At 36.2% G+C, this 12,987-nt stretch overlaps 2 protein-coding genes across 12 annotated transcripts in view; one reads left to right on the top strand and one right to left on the bottom strand.

The window, feature by feature from the left end:
* Positions 1 to 1,409, bottom strand: part of LOC115223032 (hybrid signal transduction protein dokA-like) — a 77,607-nt gene extending 76,198 nt beyond the window's left edge. For 2 of the 3 annotated variants that reach the window (XM_036512076.1, XM_029793462.2), the window contains exon 1: positions 256 to 410. The gene's annotated coding sequence lies outside the window, so the exon portion shown is untranslated. Of the gene's footprint in view, positions 1 to 255; positions 411 to 1,222 lie in introns of those variants that run through there. The other variant, XM_036512077.1, reaches the window with a different exon arrangement.
* Positions 1,410 to 1,576: 167 nt separating this feature from the next.
* LOC115222864 (epsin-2) overlaps positions 1,577 to 12,987 on the top strand; it is a 114,764-nt gene continuing 103,353 nt past the window's right edge. For 3 of the 9 annotated variants that reach the window (XM_029793229.2, XM_029793226.2, XM_029793225.2), the window contains exon 1: positions 1,585 to 1,787. The gene's annotated coding sequence lies outside the window, so the exon portion shown is untranslated. Of the gene's footprint in view, positions 1,788 to 2,076; positions 2,236 to 12,987 lie in introns of those variants that run through there. The other 6 variants (XM_029793220.2, XM_029793221.2, XM_029793228.2 and 3 more) reach the window with 5 other exon arrangements.

Here is a 12,987-nt window from a genome sequence, read left to right as displayed (position 1 = left end):
AATAGGTGATCAGATCAGGAAAATATATATATATATATATATATAGGTAATCTTAGTACCTAATTAGAAGAAGGAAAAAAAATTTTAATTGTTATGGTATTGCAGTATATAAACATACACAAACAAATATTCAATCAAGAGAATATATATAGATTTACAAGATCGTATGGTTAGATTTCTTTTTTAAGGTTATTAAGTGTTAAGAGAAAAAAGTGGGGACTCTATTAAGCGTGTCCATTCATTAAAATAAGTTACCTTATTGTGGTTTTGGTTGCATCAGTCAGCATCAAGACGACGTTACACATCTCCACCTGCAACTGGCATCGGACAAGGAGCAGCACTGCACGTTGCTTCCGACATACGGGTTCTTTTTGTCTTGGCTCTTACTACAAACGCACTACCTCCCCCGTTTGAGCTCTAACACATACTATATATCCAAGCAGAAATTTTTACTCTTTTGTTTGTTTGTTTGTTTGTTTGTTTGTTGGTTGGTTGGTTGTTTTTCTTTTTTTTTTTATTTAATCCCAGAAATGACCCTGTTTATTTAAATTTTATTTGCAAAATGCGTTAAACGATTTTTTTTAGAAATTAATTCTACACTGTTCACGTCGTTGATATTTTTCGTTGTATTAGGTTTAAATTTTTTTTGAGAAATTATGCGGACTTTTCCCACCAACTGTTGCTGTTCTTTTTAATTTGCATCCTCGCTGCTGTTGGTTGGCAAAACAGGAAGCTGTCGTCGCCATTTTTAGACAAGGCAGTCGTAGATTGGAATTTCCTGCCGAGGAAAAAAGAAACAAGCAAAACTTTACTTGAATTTTTGTAGCCGGTAAGTTGGGCTCTTTTTCACGTCTCTCAATGTTTCTATCTTTTTTTTTCGCCGTTATCCCATACCTGTGCGCAATTTTAACGAATCAATTTGATTTCGTTAACACGCCGATGATAAAGTGTTTAGGCAGTGAATGAAACAGATTGTGTGTGTATATATATATATATAATATATATATATATAGGTAATCTTAGTACCTAATTAGAAGAAGGAAAAAAAATTTTAATTGTTATGGTATTGCAGTATATAAACATACACAAACAAATATTCAATCAAGAGAATATATATAGATTTACAAGATCGTATGGTTAGATTTCTTTTTTAAGGTTATTAAGTGTTAAGAGAAAAAAGTGGGGACTCTATTAAGCGTGTCCATTCATTAAAATAAGTTACCTTATTGTGGTTTTGGTTGCATCAGTCAGCATCAAGACGACGTTACACATCTCCACCTGCAACTGGCATCGGACAAGGAGCAGCACTGCACGTTGCTTCCGACATACGGGTTCTTTTTGCCTTGGCTCTTACTACAAACGCACTACCTCCCCCGTTTGAGCTCTAACACATACTATATATCCAAGCAGAAATTTTTACTCTTTTGTTTGTTTGTTTGTTAGTTTGTTGGTTGGTTGTTTTTCTTTTTTTTTTATTTAATCCCAGAAATGACCCTGTTTATTTAAATTTTATTTGCAAAATGCGTTAAACGATTTTTTTTAGAAATTAATTCTACACTGTTCACGTCGTTGATATTTTTCGTTGTATTAGGTTTAAATTTTTTTTGAGAAATTATGCGGACTTTTCCCACCAACTGTTGCTGTTCTTTTTAATTTGCATCCTCGCTGCTGTTGGTTGGCAAAACAGGAAGCTGTCGTCGCCATTTTTAGACAAGGCAGTCGTAGATTGGAATTTCCTGCCGAGGAAAAAAGAAACAAGCAAAACTTTACTTGAATTTTTGTAGCCGGTAAGTTGGGCTCTTTTTCACGTCTCTCAATGTTTCTATCTTTTTTTTTCGCCGTTATCCCATACCTGTGCGCAATTTTAACGAATCAATTTGATTTCGTTAACACGCCGATGATAAAGTGTTTAGGCAGTGAATGAAACAGATTGTGTGTGTATATATATATATATATATATATACATATATATATATATATATAAGTGTTGCACATCATCGTAATAGCAGTAAATGGGGGATCGATTCGCAACTGTGAAGCTCTTCGAAACAGAACCCCCACTTTGTGTTCTGTAACATTTCGAGAGCTAGGAATGGGAGGAGGTTACGAATTACGATCTATTTGGAATGCATTTGAAAAATGTACGTCCTGTATCAGTTCCGCCTAGGTGGTATTGTCTGATTTTTTTTCATCGCTGAAAACAGAGCAAAATACTCGGGACTGACTATGCTGTAGGTTCGTTGAGTTTTCATTTTGTTTTCCTTCCTTCATCCTCTGCTTTTCAAGAGGTATTTTCATATCTATTTGTATATATATACACACACACATATATATATATATATATATATATATATATATATACGTAGATATATATTGTTTTTTTTTCCCCCTTCTCTCTTGTCAAGTCGTCTTCCAAAGTCATGAGTTTTATCTAATATGTGTGGTCTGTGTGTAGAGTACACTTAATAAGCGAATGCCATTAATTGTCATTGTCACCACCGGTTTTTGTCGATGACATGTCGGTTCAGACAACTGGGTTCTTCTTACCCATTGCTTTCATGGTGACGGTACACTCTGATACTGGTAATTATTTTCTGCTCTTATCTAAAATAAAAGCGAATTGCAACTAAAAACAACAACACCAATAAATTATCAACCCTCTTCTGTTTACAAGAAGTCATTTCTTCAGAAAGCCACCTGTCCTCAGTGTATGTATGTGTATATATATATATATACATCAAATAGAATATACACACACAGGCATATACCTATATATATATATATATATATATATATATATATGATCGCCCATATATATATATACATCAAATAGAATATACACACACAGGCATATACCTATATATATATATATATATATATATGATCGCCCATATATATATATATACATCAAATAGAATATACACACACAGGCATATATCTATATATATATATGATCGCCCATATATATATATATATATACATCAAATAGAATATACACACACAGGCATATACCTATATATTTATATATATATGATCGCCCATATATATATATACATCAAATAGAATATACACACACAGGCATATACCTATATATATATATATACTCAGATATTTGTGTGCAGATATGTATACGTACGTACAGATGTATGTATATATGCACAGATGTGTATACCCATATAGAGACTATATATATATACATCAAATAGAATATACACACACAGGCATATACCTATATATATATAGTAATGTGTATATATACTCAGATATTTGTGCAGATATGTATACGTACGTACAGATGTATGTATATATATGCACAGATGTGTATACCCATATAGAGACTTGCTCCTATTCTATATGTGTGTGTGTGTGTATATATATACCTACATATTTCTGCATATGACTATGTCCCTACAAATCATACACATATGATTATATATACGCACGCACATACACACATACACTAGCTAGCTCTCTCTCTCACACATACGCACGTATACACATACACACACACACATCTGTGTAGATATGTAGACATTTATATATGCAAATACATCTGATTATGTAAACACGGTTACGCATAGTCCCCTATATATATATATATATATACATATATCATCATCATTATTATATATACGCTTACATACATACACACTGCTTTTTCTGTATATGAATATATCCCTACACATCTATATATGCTTATATTTATATATATATATTGACACGCTTATTATATATATATATATATGTGTGTGTGTATGCATACATGCATGTATCTATGTGTACACACACATGCCTTTATGCCCATACTTTGGGTTACACATATGTGTGTGTGTGTAATCCATTCTCTATTAATATCCTATCAAACGGAACCACGTAAACATTTTCAAATTCCTTCTGGTCTGTGTCTCACTCAATTTTATTATTCCACATATTCTTTAGAATTTTCGCAACTGTTCCAAAGTGAATATTGTTTTTCTTTTTGCCTTTGTTTCTGCCTGTCTCTCTCTGTTTATAATCATTTCGCCATTATAGAACGTCTACACACACACCACACACACACGTATGTGTAATGTAAGTTGAAAATACGATAGGGATTACTTGAGGAGACTACAGATTCGAACCAGAACTCACATATATATACACGTGTATGATGTAAGCTAAAACACACAATAGGAATTACTCAGGGACCTAACGTTTCGTATCGGAAGACACACACCCATTATATATATATATATACACACACACACACACACACACACAGATATAGTCACACACATGTGATGGTGACCTTAATATAGATAAGAACATCTAAGTTTCCTGTGGGTTTTATTTTTTCGTAATTAACGTCATCCCGCACCTTAACTTTTTTGTCATCGTTTTAAGTGTTTCCCTTCTAAATTCTATTACGGCCGAAGGTTTTTTTAATTTGTTCTAGAACGACTGTAAGTTGATACCTAACCGTGACCAGCTCCACCCCCGCCACCAAAAGCAATAAAAAAAGCAATAAAAAGAAAGAAAACAAAAACAAAAAACTCTGAAAAATTGATAACTATGCATCTTATATATATTCATGGTTAAATATACGTTTAAATATCTCATCACCCGTCATTACCAAAATCCGGTTTTTGGGAATTCGTATGGTTTGCACGTTCATACGTACGATGCTAGTATACACACACATGCATATATATAATATATATATATATATATATATATATATATATATCGTTTCAATCATTGGACTGCAGGCATGCTGGGGCACCGCCCCGAACAGTTTTAAAGTTAGACGAATCGACTCCAGTCCTTACATATGAATAATATGTATACGACAGGCGTATTTCTGTGTGAGTAGACGGTTACAGTAGAAGACTCCTATGGTGCCACGTAATGGGTTTTGAACCCGGAACAATGTTGTAGGGAAGAGCTAGCTTCTTACCACACAGCCATTCCTGTGCATGTATCCCTCACTTTCAAGCGAGTATGATTTAGTACCATGGTTGCCCGTAACTTGTTTCATGTGCCTGTGTAGTCGTGAACAGATTTTGTAGATAACTTCTCGGCCACACCTCTCTTCACCCGACAGAACATCCAGGAAGTGATGTGACAGTCTTGAGCGAGACGAGAGGGCTGCGCCAGCGATGGGATGGTACCCCTCCCTTTTTTTCCCGCTGACTTGGCTGGAGCAACGTAAAATAAAGCGCCTTGCTCAAGGACACAGCATCCTAACCGCTCGAATCAACACCTTCATATTATGTATTCTTGAGGGATAGGGTGCAGCCCTTTTGGTTCTGCTGTAAAAGCATGTATAGGGTTTGGGATCCCAGAGTAGGGGGCGGCAAACTCAGGGGCTGCTCCCACTACGTCCCTTATATATATATATATATATATATATATATATGTATATATATATATATAGTGTGTATGTGTGTAAGAGAGAAAGTGAGAGTATACACTGTACTCTATAAACTGTTTGCATTTCCATCGGTATATTGACTAGTTTTCTATCAGAATAGTTATAAACACTGTGTACCATCATCGTTTAACGTCCGTCTTCCATGCTGGCATGGGTTTGGTCGGTTTGACAAGAGTTGGCCAGGCAGGAGCCTGCACCAGACTCCTGTATCTGTTTTGGCAGGGTTTTCACAGTGGGCAGTGCTTTTTACGTGACACAAGCACAGGCGAGGTCAGTTTTGGCATGGCTTTTACAGCTGGATGCCCTTCCAAACGCCAACCACTTTACAATGTGGACTGGATGATTTTTACGTGGCACCAACACTGGCAGGGTCACCAAGTAACTTTGCAAGACAGAGATCTTTTGAGTGGGGATGGGGGCATTGGAGGAGGATCATGTGTCAGATGATGATCACCTCATCCAATTCCCCCTCCTCTCGTTTAAATATATATATATATATATATATACACACACATCCTCATTGTAATATATAAAAGTGTTTGTGTACACACACACGTCTCTATTTTTTGATCTTTCAAGTTGTATGCTGAAATTTTACGCTAGGAGATGCGCCCCTTTTTTAAGAAGGCTATTGGATCATTAGGTTCTAAGATTTGGTTTATTTTTGCCCCTTTTATGAAGCCCAATGAAACCAGCTTTTGAACAGCTTTGTTGTAACATAGTTCGGAGTGCATCGACATCCCTAAGCCAAACAGAAGACGTTCGGCATCTTTTTTGAAGCCATTCCTCCAAAATGTAGGGTGTTTAGGTAGAAATGAACCCGAGCAAAACTGGATTCTGTGGTTTATACAACATACATACACACTATAGGGCGAAAGTAAAAAACACGTACACCCGGTGTTTAGGGTGAGGTTTACGCCGAAAATGGATGGTGTACTTATTCTTCACCTCCGCCCACTAGAGATGCATATAAACACACGCACGCAATCTCAGCTCAGACATCACTCACACGCACGCACAAATAAATAGACGTCATCGAGTTTTTGAAGATTTATTTCTAGAAACAAAATAACGACATGTGATGCATTTAAATTCTTAATCTAATTTTTTAATAGATATTCCCAGGTGCACTTTTTAAAAATAATTTAACCCGATTGAGCATCGTACATACGAGTAGTGTCCGCATTGATAAAACATATGAGGAGTGTATATTTCATTTTGAGACGTCTGTCTGTGTGTGCTATTATATATACCGGAGTAAACGCATAAATGTGAAACAAGGTGGAAAAAAAGAGTACTCAAATACCAGTGGTAGAGTAATATGCTTTATTTAAAGCAGCAGAATTTTGTTGAATTTTCTGCTGCTTTAAATAAAGTATATATATATATATATATATATATATATAATAGGAAGAAGGAAGTATACAGGAAAAACCCAGCGAAAAGGAAGGTTGGCTTACGGAAATCAAAAATAACCACTTGAAAGTATATTTCTTGGTTTTTATTTGGGACTGCGAAAGCTAGAGACAGACGTCAGTGTATCCTAGAAATTGAAAGATGGGAGCTAACCACGTGTTCCACCATATTAACAAAGTTTGCATTGTTGTTACGTAAAAGCTCATCCAACAACAATCACCTTTATGTTAAACATTAACTTATTGTCTAGTGGTGTGTGTCTCGTGGAAGACTATTATCGTTTATTCGTTTTTAATATTCTCTCCCGTCTTCTCTTATCTAATCCGTTCAACACATATAGGACTAAGATATTATTTACTTTCCTCTCTTCCGTGTAATTGCGTGTGTCTGTGGTGATGTAGAATTTATTGATGACCATATTAAATAAATCGTATTTATTTTAATGACGTCTAGAATACGAAATGACTCAGACGTGTTAACTATTCCTGTTCAGAGTAATTAGTTAATCGATAATATATATATATATATATATATAAAACTTCTGTATGTATAAATAAAAAGAACTCGATGAGAGTTGATAATTAAAAGAAGATTTTTCATTGTGGTTACTCTGAGTTTCGCTTTATGTCGGAAAGTGATTACGTGAAAACTCGGAATAATATTAGTGTAAATCTCTTTTGAATGCTCTTCATTATAATATATATTAAATTTATTCGTATAACAACTTTGCCTATATATAAGAAGACAGACAATTACGTGAGGTTTGTCGAATGTTGTTCTTCCTGGCTGGTAGGTTTCGATTTGTAGTTGAAATCAGAATATCTCGTACCCGAAAAATAATCCTTAAAAAACAAAAACCAACGATGATCGTTGCACTCTCATTCTTCACTCTTTTAAAATGAGAGGCTTTGCGTCTAAATAAGATGGAATTATTTGTTTTTATTGTGAATTTTATTTGAAAAAATTTATTAAAATTGAAACTCATATGATCTTTGGTATTTCGTTTCGAGGAAAATTAATCAATTATTTGGAAGGTCTTGGCTCATTTTATCAGACAGGAATGGAAGAACCAATGTGAAGTGGCGCTTAATAGTTCCTGGTATTCTCAAGTAATATAGATTTGAAATGACAGTAGAAGTGTAGTTTAGGGCCCCATAAATCAAATGCCATTTTTTTCTCACGGATTTTCATAATAGCGCTATTTTTGTATTTTATTTTATTTTATTTTTTTGGTTTTGTCTCTTATTCATTTCAGTCATTCGACTGCAGTCATGCCGGGGCACCGCCTTAAAAGAGTTTAGTCGAACAGATCGGGGCCCAATACTTTCTTTCCCTATAAAATGTATTGTACTGGTTCCGTTGGTTTCTTTTGCGGACGCAAACAAACCAATACCGGTTGTCAAGCGATATAGGGGTGACAAACACAGACACGAAGATACACACAGACACACACACAATGGGATTTCACCCAGTTTCCGTCTACCAAATTCACAAGGCTTTGGTTGGCTCAGTGCTATTGAAGACCCTTTTGTGGACGCAAACAAACCAATACCGGTTGTCAAGCGATATAAGGGTGACAAACACAGACACAAAGATACACACAGACACACACACAATGGGATTTCACCCAGTTTCCGTCTACCATATTCACAAGGCTTTGGTTGGCTCAGTGCTATTGAAGACACTTCTATTATAGTTTAAGGTGCCGTGCATTGGGGCTGAACCTGGAACGAAGTGGTTGGGAAGCAAGCCTTTTTAACCACACATCCATGCTTGCACCTGTTTAATTATTCAATTATTTTTCTTTTTGGTTCTCTCTAGAATGTTTCGAAGAAGTTTGTTTTGTTGGGGATAGTTTTATAACTTGAGTTTAGCATATCTTTGGCCTTCTGAATCAGAATTTAAGTGGAGAACATGCTTGTTTGTTCTTAATTCAGCCAGTAGAAGGTCAAAGAAGCAAGATGCCTGTTTCCAAATGATATTTTGTGGGTATGTGTGTCAACACTGTATATGTGATGATAGTTAAATATTTGGCACTTTGCATATTTTAGGGAATTAGTCGATTGATGGAAAATATATATTCAACTGTGGTTGTGATGAAATCAGCATAAATTAAAAGAAATATATATGTATGAATGCATATGCACATACACACATATATACACGTGTGTATATGCATTCATATATATATATATATATATATATATATATATATATACATATATAATGAACAGGTGCAGGCATCACGTGGTTTTTGGTTCAGCCTCACTGTGTGGAACTCTGGGCAAGTGTCTTTTACTAAGGCCCCAGGCCTGTCAGAACCTTGTGAGTGGATTTGTTAAATGGCAACTGAAAGAAGCCTGTCCTGTATATATATATATACACACATACACATGTGTTTGTGTCCTGCTGTTTAACAACTGGTGTTGGTTTGTTTACATCCCTGTAACTTGGTTTGACATAAGAGACTGATAGAATAAGTACCACGCTTAGAAAAAGTGGGGGAAAGAAAAAAAGTAGTGGGGTCGATTTGTTTGGCTTGAAACCCTTCAAGGTAGTGTCCCATTCTGGCTGCCGTCCAATGAGTAAAACAACAGATAAACACAAGAAAAAGCTTTCTCGTTATTTGAGTGAAACAAGTTTTGAGTTGTTAATTGGGGGTGAGATGTCTCTTGATGATAGAAACAAGTACATGGTGTTACCTACTGCTTTATCTACAATGTGCCCAGACAGGTCACTGGCCTAGTCTTGGTGCTAGTGGTGGCAGGGAGGCTAAGATGTTATTGTTACCCTCCCACTTAAGCATGAGAAGCCGGAGGAAATTTTGCACCAAGAGGAGTAACTTCTCCCCACTCTTTACCATAGTTCTGGTATGGCTGCATCTGTGTGGATCACTTAACATGCTAGAAAGAGCAGTAAAATATATCTGAAATTAAAAATTCTGTCTTGCATAAACTGCATTACAAAATATAATCGTAGATACACCTAGAAAGAAAGGTAGGACAGTGACAGCTGGAAACGCCTTTGTTCATGTGTCTGCTAAGTCAAGGGTGACCTGCAGTGTCTGAACAAAACACTATACTGTTACATGTTTAAATATTTTGACTGTTTCAACAGCAGGTTGTGTTGTGATCAAACCAGAAGGAGCATTGTTGCTTAGCCCTTTATCAGACATGATTCAGCAAATCTATGATCAGAAGCATTCCAACCATGTCCCACCAGTCTTTTTATACATCAGAGACTTCGTTATCTAGGGTGTCTTCCTTTATATAAGATGGAGTCAATTTGAGAGTGATTTGGCTGCTATTTCTTTTTGACTCGTTTGCACTGGTGAAAACGAAAACTAATTTTTCTAAGAAACCAGAAAACTGTTGGAGTGCTAAGAGCACCATCCAAGCGTGATCGTTGCCAGGGCAGCTGAGTGGCTCCTGTGCTGGTGGCACGTAAAAAGCACCATTTGAGCATGATCATTACCAGCACCGCCTTACTGGCACGTGAAAAAAAATATTCAAGCGAGGTTATTGCCAGTGCTGCTGGACTGGCTCCTGTGCAGGTGGCATGTAAAAAACACCATTTGAGCATGGCCGTTGCCAGTACTGCCTGAATGGCCCTCATGCCGGTGGTACGTAAATGCACCCACTACACTCTCGGAGTGGTTGGCATTAGAAAAGGCATCCAGCTGTAGAAACTCATCCAGATCAGATTGGAACCTGGTGCAGCCATCTGCCTGAATGGCCCTCATGCTGGTGGTATGTAAATGCACCCACTACACTCTCGGAGTGGTTGGCATTAGGAAGGGCATCCAGCTGTAGAAACTCATCCAGATCAGATTGGAGCCTGGTGCAGCCATCTGGCTCGCCAGTCCTCAGTCAAATTGTCTAACCCATGCTAGCATGGAAAGCAGACGTTAAATGATTATGATACAAACTCGAATCAAAGCTGAAATTAATCTTAACATTGGTTTTGGCTGAAGGTACAAAAAACTAATTAATTGACAACCATATCATCATTTAACTTCCATTTTTCCATGCTTGCATAAGTTGGGCAGAATTTCTTTGGTCGAATGTCCTTCCTGTTTCATCTGTTACTAAGCAAGGTGATATTTCCCTGTCGTCAAATGTTTTTCGTAAAGACTGGAAATGAACAATCTCACTTGTATGAAAATAATGCTTATTTACAATCATGAAATCATGTCAAGGCAAAGGTACACACATACACTTATACATATATATGAGGTGATTTTAAGCTAGCTCCTGCGGATGGATAACTGGGTCTGTAGCCCAAATCTAAAGAGAGCAATAGTAATGCATTTATTGGTACCCTACCAATAAGGTATTACGCTACCAATATGGTATTACTTTAAAATTCATTTTAAATGAAAAACTTGTAAGTTCCCAAATTTTTGGAGTTCTTTTAAAATTTGAATTTTCAACTGATAGCATTCAACAAATCTTCATCCAGACCCGATCCCAATGTTGGATGTTCAAGAACCAAATGAAGGGCAGATTTTCAATCCCAGGCTCATCCTGATTCCAAAAAGGTATATGTCAATGTAGAGCAGGGGTCCTGGATGAATGGACAGACAGAATTGCGCATTTGTTATATATGTATACATGTATACATACACAGAAAAGGCTTCATGAGTTTCTCTCGCCAAATCCACTCAAAAGGCTTTGGTTTGTCTGGGGCTATAGTAGAAGATCCTTACCCAGGGTGCCACACAGTGGAACTGAACCCCAAACTGCATGGTTGGGAAGCGAGTTTAACCACACAGCCATACCTGTGCCTATATAAATTACATTTGTTTCAATGATGTCTGTACTCTTTCTTGTTCACAGTCCAAACATGTACTTTACACATACAGTTAGAAGGCAGTTAGTTGAATCACTTGAGTATTCAGCTCATGATTGTAAGGTTGTGACTTCTGTTCCCAATTGTGCATTTTGTCCTTGATCAGGACACTTTATTTCTTGTTGCACCACTCAAACTCAGCTAGCAAAAGTGAGTTGTACCTGTATTTTAAAGGGCCATGTTGAATCTCCCAGAGAACTATATTAAGGGTAAGCATGTTTGTGGAACAGACTATTCCATTGATTGGATCAAATGGGACACTCATCATAACCAGTGGAAAGCCAGGCAAGTTAGACTAGCTTAGGCTTCTTCCTATCTTTTTTTCTCAGGGTAAATTCCAGAATTCTGGGTAACTGATGAGGTTAATATCTGTATAGTTGACGCAAGGTAATGCAGTTTGTATTTAGTGTTGTATGCCTTGAATATGGAGGCAACAATTTTTCGGTCCTTCTTTTTAAATTTTTTAAAATCTTTATTTCCATGTTCTTTATTCTTTAATATGTCATTTTGCATCCAACGTCCATGCTGTCACAATAATTTGGATGGTTTAACAGGATACAGCACTTTACAGAGTGCACAAGGTACCTTTTTCATGGCACTGGCACTAGTGAGGTGGCTGAATAATTTGCTAGACAAAGAGAAGAAAAACCTTTGACTGAGTGGGATTGCTTTAGATGGGAGGTGGCTTTGTGTCAGGTATTCAGAGGCCAAAGTATAATAGTAGGATTAGCACAGGTGTTTTGCTTTTGATGAGATACTTGGCTACCTTGGATTATATAGGAATGGGTGGGAGTAGCTGAAAAATATATATATATACATACATACATACACTCATATATATATATATATAATATACACATATATATGTGTACTGTCCGGAGTCTGGACGCCATGATAGATCGTTAGCTCCTACACGCATTTTTTTTTCTGTGTATCTTTCTGTCGAAGAGCGTAGGCTCGAAACGTAAAAGACTTTTTCTATTTCTATTCCTGAGCGCTATACTAATACATTTGTTTGTTTGTACTCCACCTGCCTTCGTCTTTTGTTTATTTTCGTAAACCTTCCTGTTATATATATATATATATATATATATATATATATATACATGTATGTATGTATGTATATACATATGTATGTATGTATATACATATGTATGTATGTAATATAATTTTTTTTCTGTATTCTTGAAGAAGACAGCAAGGTATGACATTTGCCAGGGAACTTTAGCTTCTATCATTGGAAAATATATTTTTTTATATATTTAAAAGTGATCTTGTAGTAGTTACAGAAAATACAAAGATTGTGT

Source organism: Octopus sinensis, linkage group LG21 (assembly GCF_006345805.1).
Source record: "Octopus sinensis linkage group LG21, ASM634580v1, whole genome shotgun sequence".
Classification (NCBI taxonomy): Eukaryota; Metazoa; Mollusca; class Cephalopoda; order Octopoda; family Octopodidae; genus Octopus; species Octopus sinensis.
The sequence above is the reverse complement of the archived record's forward strand: the minus strand, read 5'-3'. Positions and strand labels throughout refer to the sequence as shown.